Source organism: Protopterus annectens, chromosome 4.part0 (genome assembly GCF_019279795.1).
Source record: "Protopterus annectens isolate FY-2018-M chromosome 4.part0, PAN1.0, whole genome shotgun sequence".
Lineage (NCBI taxonomy): Eukaryota > Metazoa > Chordata > Ceratodontiformes > Protopteridae > Protopterus > Protopterus annectens.
The window spans coordinates 1,038,302,201-1,038,312,633 of NC_056733.1; the positions used below are offsets into that span (position 1 = coordinate 1,038,302,201).

Here is a 10,433-nt window from a genome sequence, read left to right on the forward strand (position 1 = left end):
CATGGAATACACATTGAATTGACATGCCAGGTGGCTAGCTGTCATATCAAGCTACTGCTTGTATCCCAAAAGAGATTTCCATTTAAATTTTCATTTTCTAACTTGCTGCACTGATTTCCACAGGGAGACCCCTCCCGAATGCAAACGCATGTCCAAAGCAGTTCTTCACCCTCTATCCACTGGTCTCACCAAGTCTTTTATCTGATGGCTGGTGCCACAGCAGCCGACTGTCCAATAATCAGTCAGAATGACACCCCTCCCCCAATGATGTGACACACAATTTTATAAAGAATTTCACTGAGAGTTGATGTACCACCATAACCCTCTGGCGGCTAACACATACACACTTATGTTTTTATTAGGCGGGTGTTGTGAACTAACTGAAAGACAATCTTCTTCAAGATCTAATCTAAGAGAAAAGGTTGAAGACAGGCTACAACAATAACATACTAATCCACTCTATGATGTGTCATAAGAGAAAAGGTAGAACACAGCCTACAATAGCACACCCATCCACTACAAGATGCATCATAAGAGGAAAAGGTAGAACACAGAGTAGAAAGTACAGTTGTGTACACTTACCAGAAATGTAGATGTTCAAGTGTATTCACTGTTGCAGAAATTACATTTGGGTTTTCTGCCTGCAGGTAGCCCTCAGCCTGCCTGAATATCAAAGTATTGGATTCCTGCGTTGGATGCTGTCTCTTCTTCCATGACGTCAGGTCGTCAGGGGTATAAAACATGCAGACAACGCCATTACATCAGTTTTTCTTGCCCCAGATGTCAGGTGGCCCCATAATGGGAAGCAATTATATGTTAGGTTACACCTCCAACAAAAAGCAAATACACCGGAAGGCTTAAATACACCAAACAAGAAGGAAGGTAGAGCCAAGAGAAGTCGGGGGCTGGAGGGAGGGTAACCAAGACTGCAACAGTGAATACACTCGAACATCTACATTTATTGTAAGTGTACACAACTGTACTATGTTCTTCGTATTTCCATTTGGCTTGATTCCCACAGCTAAGCAATGGAGGAGGAAGTTAGAGAGCATTAGGACCAGCTAGTAAGCCCTGCAAGACTGCAGTGGCAAAACCAGCTCTGGATTTAGAAAAAATAGGCATGTGATAATGCTTGGTGAATGTATGTACAGAGCTCCAGGTAGCAGATTCTAGGATGTCCCTGGTAGGTACACCTCTGAGAAAGGCTGTAGAGGTAGATGCAGCCCTGGTGGAATGTGATCTTATTCCCCTGTGGGGTAGGTTTTCCATGGTGCTTATAGCAGAAATGAATGCAATGGGCTATCCACTTAGAAATGGTTTGCTTTGAAATGGCTTTCCCCTCTGCCCCTGCAACAAAGCCAGCTAGCAGTTGTTCAGATTTTCTGAGAGGTTTAGTCCTGTTCAAATAAAATCTAAGTTGTTTGTGCACATCCAGAGTGCAGTATTCGTTCTCCTTTGTTTTGTGGATTCGGGAAAAAAGTAGGAAAATGAATGGACTGATTAAGGGCCACACTAGACATCATCTTGGGCATAAAGGAAGGATTGGTCCTGAGGGACACCCTGTCTGCATGGAAGATGATGAAGGGCTCCACTGCCATGAGGGCCTGTAATTCAGACACTCTTCTTGCTGAAGTGATGGCTAGAAGGAAGGCTGTTTTCCAAGAAAGAAATTTCAACTCTGCAGTTGCAGCTGGCTCAAAAGGAGGGAGAGTGAGCTTTTCCAATACAAAGTTAAGGTCCCAGGCTGGAGTAGGGGCTCCCCTGGGGGGGGTCTTAAATTTTTGGCCCCTCTGAGAAATTGCTTTAGCAGGGGGTGAGAGAAGAGGGATGGTTCAGTATTATAATGTGCTGAAATGTCAGAGGCATGAATTTTAATTGAAGAGAAGGAAAGGCCCTTGTGGAGCATTTCTGTTAAGTACTGAAGAATATGTGGTACCCACGGTGGCGGTGCTGCGGTGGCATTGTCGCCACCCAGTAAGACGCTGTCTGGTTCGATTCTCAGCTAGAGCGTCTTCTGCGTGGAGACATGCATGAATGGGCGTACCTTTGTTGAAGGTTGTGCATCAGGCCTGGCAAGCGATGCGTAAAATCAACTGCCAATCATTAGCGGACTGGAGTTCCGCTGTGGCGACCCCTAACCGGGAAAAGCTGAAAGACACAAACAAACAAACTGAAGAATATGTGGTAAGCTGGGCACCGTTCTATCCATCTCCTGAGTCTGGCTCCAGGAACAGTATCTTTTCCACTTTTCAGCATAGGATTTTCTAGTACTAGGCCTCCTTGCCTCCAGAATGACATCTAGCACCTGCTTACTGAGGGATGCTATTGGAGAGCTCAAGGAATTAGCCAGGCTGCAAGGTTCAGGGTTTGAAGCTGAGGGTGCAGAATCTGGCCCTCCTGCTGGGACAGCAGGGCAGGGGTCTGGGGCAGGTGCCATGGTTCCAGCAGTGACACACTGCGCAAGAGGCAGTATCAGTGCTGGCATGGCCAGTGTGGTGCAATCAGTATTGTTCTTGGTTTGTCCTGTTTGATCTTTAGCAGAACCTTCGAGAGGAGAGGCAGAGGGGGAAAGGCATAAACTGAGAGGCTTTCCCAGGTAAAGGACAGGGCATCCACATTCCAAGCTTGACTGTGGGAAGTCCTTGTGCAATATTTGTCCAAATGGTAGTTCTGAGGGGAGGCAAACATGTCTATCTCTGGATTCCCCCATTTGTTTCTCAAGAGGTTGAATATGTTTGGTTCCAGTTTCCACTCATGTGGGTCCATGAGATTTCTGCTTCGGTCGCCTGCCAGTGAATTTTAGCTTGCCTGGCAGGAATTGCACTTGTAGGTGCACTTGGTAGCTCAAGGCTGTGTTCCACAGAGCCATGGCTACTCTGCAGAGAGGGTATGAGTGGGTTCCCCCTACTTGTTTATGTACCACATAAAGTACAGTTTTGTACCTACCATAAATGTAGATGTTCGAGTGTATACACTGCTGCAGTCATTATACTTGGGTTATCCTGCCGTCAGGCGGTTCCCCAGTCGGCCTGAGTTCCAAAGTCTTGGTCCGGCATCGGTTGCTGTCGCCTCCTCCCTGACGTCAGTGCGACAGGGGTATATAAGATGCAGCCGACGCTATTTTCTTCAGTTTTTCTTGTCCCAGATGTCAGGTGCCTCTAAATAGGTAGGCAATTTCAATTGCTAATAAAACATACATAAGAAAAGCAAAAAAACAACTTACAGCTATCAGCAAATACTCCCCATAGGTAGTAAGGGTAGAAGACATAGGTACGTACCAGCCAGTAAGAGGGGAAGGAGGGAGGGTAACCTGGACTACAGCAATGTATACACTCGAACATCTACATTTATGGTAGGTACAAAACTGTACTATGTTCATCGTGTTACACTGCTGCAGTCATTACACTTGGGTAGAATCCCAAAGCTGAGGAAGGGTGGCTGGTTCTATAAGGCATTAGGGGTGGCTAAAGGCCCTGCAGCACTGCAGTGATGACGCCAGCTCTGGATTTTGAGTATAGAGGCAGATGGTAATGCTTGGTGAAGGTATGTACAGAACTCCAAGTTGCTGCTTCCAAAATATCCTTGGTAGGTACTCCCCTGAGGTAGGCAGTTGAAGTGACTGTTGCCCTGGTGGAGTGAGATCTAATGCTGCTAGGTACAGGTTTTCCATGGTATGTGTAGCAGAAACGTATACAATGTCCTATCCATTTTGAGATTGTCTGTTTTGAAATAGCTTTTCCCTGTGCTCCTGCAGCATATGCTACCAGTAATTGTTCAGATTTTCTGAAAACTTTGGTTTTATCCAAGTAGAAGCGTAACTGCCTGTGAATGTCCAAAGAGTGCAGTAGTCTCTCCCCTTTATTCTGTGGTTTAGGATAAAAAGTTGGCAGGTGAATAGTTTGGTTTAGAGCCACACTGGATACCACCTTTGGCATAAAAGTAGGGTTAGTTCTTAAAGACACCCTGTCCTGGTAGAAAATGAGGAAAGGTTCCACTGCCATTAGTGCCTGTAATTCTGAAACTCTTCATGCTGACATTATTGCCAGGAGCAGAGCAGTTTTCCAAGAGATATATTTTAATTCTGCTGTAATGGCTGGCTCAAAAGGAGGTAAAGTTAGCTTCTCCAAAACAAAATTGAGGTCCCAAGTTGGAGTAGGTGCTCTACGGGGCAGTCTTGTGTTTTCAGCCCCTCTGAGGTACTGTTTTAACAGAGGATTAGAGAAAATTGGTGGATCCATGTTGTAATGAGCAGAGATGGCAGAGGCGTGGATCTTGATAGATGAGAAGGAGAGTCCTTTGTCCAGCATCTCAGTTAAGTATTGTAGTATCTGAGGAATGTTTGGGACAAGAGGGTCAAGTCTGTGAGCTTGGTTCCAGGCACAGAATTTCTTCCATTTATCCGAAAAGGCTTTCCTGGTACTAGGCGTTCTGGCCTCCAGAATGACATCCATAACAGCTTTGGAGAGAGGCATTGCTTGCTTGACTAAGGAATCTTCCATGCAGCTAGGTTTAAGGTCTTTAGCTGGCTGTGTAGTATTTGTTTGGTGTGCTGAGTCAGCAGATTTGGGCTTTGAGGCAAAATCCAGGGTGGTTCTTGTGCTAAGCTCCTTAAGATTGGGTACCAGTGCTGGCGTGGCCAGTCTGGTGCAATCAGGATCATATTTGGCTCTTCCTGCCTGGCTTTTATGAGTACCTTTGGCAGGAGAGGTAGTGGTGGGAAAGCGTATACTTGTAGATTCTCCCAGCTGAATGAGAGGGCATCCACTTTCCATGCTTGTGGATGGTAACTCCTTGTGCAGAATTTTTGTAGCTGGCAGTTTATTGGGGATGCAAACAGATCTATGTCCGGGCTCCACCATTTCTATGTTATAATTCTGAATATTTGTGGATTCAACTCCCATTCGTGGGGATCCATAATGTTTCTGCTTAAGTCGTCTGCCAATGTGTTTTTGTCTCCTGGCAGGAATTGTGCTTGCAGATGAACTTGAAGGTTTATAGCTGTGTTCCACAAGGTCATAGCTTGTCTGCATAGGGGGTAGGAGTGAGTGCCCCCTTGCTTGTTTATGTACCACATAACTGTGGTGTTGTCTGTCTTTAGTAGTAGTTGTCCTGGATGCAGCATGTCCTTGAAAGCTATAAGCGCATTTTGTACAGCTAGCATCTCTTTTTGATTGATGTGAAGATGCCTTTGTATGCCTTTGTTCTGCGGGCCATGTGCCCTGAATACATTTGCCTGCCATGTGTGCTCCCCAGACGTAATCCAATGCATCTGTTGTCAGTGTTTGCCTGGCTGTGGGTTGTGTAAAAGGCTGTCCCTTGTTGAGGTGACAAGCTTGAGCCCACCACTGAAACTCCTGTTGAAGGCAAAGGATTAGTGATATAACTGTTTCCAAACTTTGACAGTGTTGAGACCATACATTTTTTAGGAACCATTGTAGTTTCCTCATATGCAGTCTGGCATATGGCATTAGTAGTATGCAAGATGCCATGTGACCCAAGGCCTGCAGAATTTTTCTTGCAGGGAGTTGGGTCTTTGTTGCCATCAGTTGAAAATATTGAGTCAGTTGTCCTTGTTTGTCTGGCGTGAGATAAGCCATCTGGGCCGTTGTGTTCAAGCTGGCACCCAGGAATATAATCTCTTGTGAGGGCACTAGTTTTGATTTCTTTTCATTTACTGTGTACCCCAGGCAACTTAATAACTTTTTTACAAACGCCAGATGCTTTAGAAGAATGTCCTTGCTCTCTGCTTGAATCAGGCAGTCGTCCAGGTACAGATAAATTTGAATTCCTTTCTGTCTGCAAAATGCAATTACTGGTGCCAGGCACTTTGTGAAGACCCTGGGCACAGTAGATAAGCCAAAGGGTAGTGCAGAGAATTGGTAGTGCATTGAACCCGCTACGAATCTGAGGTATCTTCTGCAGTTTTGTCTGATAGGGACATGCAGGTATGCCTCTTTGAGGTCCAAAGTCACGAGCCAAGCTTTCTTGCCCAGCATGGGAAGAAGCTGCTGTAATGTCAACATTTTGAATTTCGGAACATCCAGGTAAGTATTTAGAGATGAAAGATCCAGAATGAGCCTCCAGGCTTTGTCCTTTCTGGGTACCAGAGTCTTGAGTAAAATCCTTGTCCTTGCTCCTGTGATGGTACCTTTTGAATAGCTCTCACATCCATGAGTGCTGTAATTTGTTTTTGAGCCTCTGCCCATTGATTTGGTGGCAGGTTTGGCATTCCTTTTAACCTTGGCAGAGTGTGAAAGTGGAACCTGTAACCTTGAAATACAATGTTGAGAACCCATTTGTCTTTGGTGATCATTTGCCAGTTGTGGTAGAAGAGTGCCAGTTTTCCTCCCAAGGGGGCTACCAATAAGGATTTGTTTGGCAGCTGTAGTGGGAAGTAATTGGAGCTGTTTTTTATATGGTTGGGGCCTGTCTTCCCCTTCTTTCTGGCCTGATGCAACCCATTGTCGAGGCCTATAAGTACCTTGTGTTTGACCTCTACCTCTTGGATGTCTGCATCTTCCCCTTTGAGATCTGTCTGTAATTGGAAAGGACCAATTCTTAGTTGGCCAGTTTCTGCTAAATCTAGGAGGCTGAACCTGTAAGAAATCCTTCACCGTTTGCATAGATGTTGCCTTATCCTCCATTTTCTTTAGTACCTCTTCTGCCTTAACTCCAAATAACACATCCTGCTGCAAAGGTGCATCCAATAATTTTGCTTTAACATGATCTGGTAACGTATGTTCTTTTAACCAAGCATATCTTCTAATGACAGAGCCTGTAACTGCTGCTCTGCAGGAGGCCTCTAGAGAATCAAAACCACATTGCAAAGTATGCTTTCCCACTTGTTCAGCTGCATGCAATAAATCCTGCATTTCTTTAAAATTAGGAGGATCTGATTCTGGAAGCATTTTTTGTTTTAACTGAGACAGTAAAAATTGCTGATATTTTAGCATGTGAAACTGGCAATTTAAGGCTCTCATTGCTAAAGTTGCAGATGTATATACTTTCTTTCCCCATCTGTCTAATGCTCTGGAATCTCTGTCAGGGGGAACTGGATTCTTGGCTGATGGGGCCTTAACTCCTTTGGGTCCCTGAGAAATAGTTTCAGGGTCAGCTACAGGGCTTTTATACAAAAATTTATGTGAGTCAGGGACTCTGTAGTATCTGTCAGGTTTAACAGGGGCTGGAGGTAAGGAATCAGGATTTAAGCTGGATTCAGTATACACATCATCCACAATATCTAACACTGGCGGAATAGCAAGGGGTCTGTGTTGAGGTAATAAAAGGAAGTCTCTGAGCCATTTCTTGGATTCTGAATAATCCTGGCCTTCCCAGTGGAAATGCTCCCTCATGGTATGTAGGGTTTCCCCAAATGAGTAGTCCTCAGACGGACAGGCTGATGGAATAGATTCCTCAGCATCAGAATCCTCATAAGGGGGTAAGGAGTATCCTAAGTCTGAGAATGAATCAGAAGAGATGGACACCTGATTGGATGAGTCACAGTCTGCATCCTGTCTAGGCCTTTTATCAGGAGGGGGATGGGACCCCCTGATCAGAGTGATTAGGTCTTCGGCCATGTTGAGCATTTGTTTCTTAGGCATGGAGGCCTGTCCTGGAGAATGCTGTATTTGTTTCTTTGACTTTAAAGGAGGCTTAGACTTAGCTGAGGGTTTAATGCTTAACTGAGTAGGTCTGAAGACACCCTCTGTAGCTGTGGCTTGCTCAGCTACTCCGGATCCCTCTGAAAGGTTAGTCACGGTAGGCTGAAGAACTTGTGTGTCCGAAGGCCCAGCCATCTCCACGTGGGAGTCAGATGTGGCTTGTGGTTCTACAAAAGTGGTCGTCAGGGACTGCGAAGGCGCCTCGCTGAAAACCGGAGAACCGGCGAGTGGCCTAGAAGGGGCTTCGTCGTCAGTTTTGGGCCTCGGATGCCTATCCTTGTCTTTGCGCTTTTTGTGTATTCCAGTCATTGGAAGTTCCGACAGCATGGTATAATTGAATTTTCTACCAAAATAATGTCGGGCAAAATCAAACCGACGTTTAATAGTGCGCTTGTTAAACCTAGCACAAAACCGACAACCAGTGACATCATAGTCAGGGCCTAGGCATGGGATACAATAGGAATGGAAATCTTTATGAGGTATTTGCTTCCCACAAGAAATACAGTTACTAACTTTTACTGACATCGGTCTGAGGCAAGAAAAAGTTTCCCCAACTGGTTACTTAGCTTTGTAGAAGACTTCAGTTGTGGATTCGGAATGAAAATCTCAGGAGACGGCTGACCGGCACTTGCGAAATGCTTTTGCTTCAGGCACCGCACGGCAAGAAAGACTGAAGAAAATGGCGTTGGCTACATCTTATATACCCCTGTTGCACTGATGTCAGGGAGGAGGCGACAGCAACCAATGCCGGACCAAGACTTTGGAACTCAGGCCGAGTGGGGAACTGCCTGACCCAAGTGTAATGACTGCAGCAGTGTAACACGGTGAACATCTGTGGTGTTGACTGTCTTTACCAATAATTGTCCTGGAAGAATGTGGTCCTTGAAGGCTGTCAGGGAATTCTGTACAGCTAACATTTCTTTTTGGTTGATATGCAGGCACATCTGTCTCGAGTTCCATTTGCCCTGAATGCACTGCCCTGCCAAGTGAGCCCCCCCATGCATAGTCTGATGCATCTGTTATTAGGGTTTGTGCGGCAGGGGGTAGAGTGACTGGGAGCCCCTTGTTGTGGTAGCAGGCCTCTGTCCATCAAAGGAACTCTGTCTTTATACAAGGAATGATAGGAATCATTGATTCCAGGTCCTGAGAATGTTGACACCATAGCCTTTTTAGATACCATTGTAGTTTCCTCATGTGCAGTCTTGCATATGGAATTAGTAGTATGCACGAGGCCATGAACCCCAGGGCTTGCAGGATTTTCAGTGCAGATAGCTGGGTCTTTGTGGCAGGTTGTCAAATAAACTTGTTTCTCTGGAGTAAAAAAAGCCATCTGGGAAATTATATTCAAGCTTGATCCCATGAATACAATTTGTAGGCAGGGTACAAGGTGAGATTTCTTTTTGTTTATGATGTACCCCAGTGAGTTTAGAAGTTTCTTTATGAATTCCAGATGTTTTAATAGCAATTCCTGGCTTTCTGCCTGAATCAGACAATCGTCCACATATGGGTATATTTGAATATTTCTCTGCCTGCAAAATGCAATGGCTGGAGCTAGACACTTTGTGAATTACCTGGGCGCAGTAGATAAGCCAAAGGGAAGTGCAGAGAAAGTACAGTTGTGTACACTTACCATAAATGTAGATGTTTGAGTGTATTCACTGTTGCAGTCATTACATTTGGGTTATCTGCTTGCAGGTAGCCCTCAAGTCGGCCTGATTAACAAAGTCTTGGGTCCTGCTTCAGTTGCTGTCCCTTCTTCCATGATGTCAGGTGTATAAAACATGCAGCCGACGCCATTACATCAGTTTTTCTTGCCCCAGATGTCAGGTGCCCCCCTAATGGGATGCAATTAAATATAAAAGTACAATGATATACCTCTACAACAAAAAAGCAAATACACCAAAAAGCTTTTTTTATGCATAGTAAAGGAAAGTAAAGGTATAACCAAAAGAAGTTAGGGGGCTGAAGGGAGGGTAATCAGGGGTGCAACAGTGAATACACTTGAGCATCTACATTTATGGTAAGTGTACACAACTGTGCTATGTTCTTCATGTTTCACTGTTGCAGTCATTACATTTGGGTAGATTCTCAAAGCTATGGTTCGGAGGAGGAATTTAAATACCATTAGGATCAGCTATAAGGCCATGCAAGACTGCAGTGGCAAAGTCAGCTCTGGATTTAGAGAAAACTGGCAAATGATAATGCTTGGTGAAAATATGTACAGAACTCCAGGTAGCAGCTTCTAGGATGTCCCTGGTAGGGACGCCTGTGAGAAAGGCTGTAGAGCTAGATGCAGCCCCGGTGGAGTGAGGTGTGATCCCCCGGGGGATAGGTTTTCCATGGTGCTTATAGCAGAAATGAATGCAATGGCCTATCCATTTAGAAATGGTTTGCTTTGAAATAGCCTTCCCCTCTGCCCCTGCAGCAAATGCCACCAACAGTTGTTCAGATTTCCTTTGAGGTTTAGTCCTGTCCAAGTAGAATCTAAGTTGTCTGTGCACATCTAAGGAATGCAGTATCCGTTCCCCTTTGTTCTGTGGATTGGGAAAGAAGGTTGGCAAATGAATGGACTGATTAAGAGCCACACTGGATACCACCTTGGGCATGAAGGATGGATTGGTTCTGAGGGACACCCTGTTCGCATGAAAGATGATGAAAGGCTCCACTACCATAAGGGCCTGCAATTCAGATACCCCCCTTTTTTTTTTAAACTGGAAGGGGGGATTGGCTAAAAAAAAAAAGCCCCTTGGTTTTTTTTTCCAAAAAAAAGGG

The 10,433-nt window shown here is 45.1% G+C and overlaps 1 protein-coding gene across 1 annotated transcript in view; it reads right to left on the reverse strand.

Annotated features, from left to right (window-relative positions):
• Positions 1-10,433, reverse strand: part of MYOT (myotilin) — a 1,852,166-nt gene that overhangs the window by 147,600 nt on the left and 1,694,133 nt on the right. The window lies entirely within an intron of this gene.